Raw genomic sequence first — 1,193 nt, 5'->3', positions numbered from 1 at the left:
CACTCCAGCAACCCTCAGTTTGTTTCCTGAGATTAAGAATTCCTCATCTGGAAGAAATGGATGCATTCCTAGAGATGTATAAACTACCAAAACGCAACCAGGAAGAAATAGAAAACCTGAACAGACCTATAACCACTAAGGAAATTGAAGCAGTAATCAAAAATCTCCCAACAAACAAGAGCCCAGGGCCAGATGGCTTCCCAGGGGAATTCTACCAAACATTTAAAGAAGAATTAATACTTATTCTTCTGAAACTGTTCCAAAAAATTGAAATGGAAGGAAAACTTCCAAAATCTGTATGTCTTTTTGTAAAACAAGAAATGAACATATCATTTGCCTTTCATCTTGGTACCTCTCAGCGGAATTACAAAGCCTGGATAAATGCCCCCTTTTTGGTGTCATTGTGTTGGGCTCTTGCTACTAATGTCTGGATAAGTCTAATTTTGCAGCACTTTTGGTGCTACATAAATTCTTCCCTGATGCTGTTGGTGTAACAGTAAAGAAATAAGGAGTAGGCTGCAGGTGACCCATTTTCACTGTGACTCTAAATGTTTGTACTGTGTCCTGCTTGCCTATTTAAGTGCACTGAGTGCAACTTGACACTCATCTGGAAGCTGGTATGGATTTTCTTTAAAAGGTTCTAAAATAAAATTATGTGCTAAGCTATAGGCCCTTTTAAGTCTGAGTAGCCTGTCCATCTTTAGCTTTTTAAACTTATTCTCAGAAGACTGCCTCTTGAGAATATGAAGTAGTGGGGTTTAAACCTCAAAAACGAGTATGTATCCCGGATGTACCGATTGACTGGAAAGACTGCCATTTCCAGTTCTGAGTAGGGAGATCATGATGAAGCAGTATTTGCTAGTGACGCTGGGAGACTTTGTTATCAGTGTACCAGAAGGGGACGAGAGCAGCAAAGCAGGAGAGCTTCTGGTTTTTTATTATCAGGAGACTGGATTTTGAATGATAGGGGAAGACTTTTGGTAAAGAAGGCTATCAGGAAACATTATCTTGTGGAGAGTGAAAGGGGTTCTGGCTTGGTTTGGCTGTGGTATTGATGGTGGTTGCCCTTCCCCAGTAGATGTTGTCTTTAAGGGCTCTTGCAGGTATGTGTGATCAGGAAGAATATTCTGGAAAGAAGAGTCCTATAGGCAAGAATGTCAGGGACAAGAAAATTGGTGCAGAGGGATGGCATA

Source organism: Leptonychotes weddellii, chromosome 3 (assembly GCF_054177405.1).
Source record: "Leptonychotes weddellii isolate Sample4059 chromosome 3, ASM5417740v2, whole genome shotgun sequence".
NCBI classification, from domain to species: Eukaryota; Metazoa; Chordata; class Mammalia; order Carnivora; family Phocidae; genus Leptonychotes; species Leptonychotes weddellii.
This window is presented reverse-complemented; position numbering follows the sequence as displayed.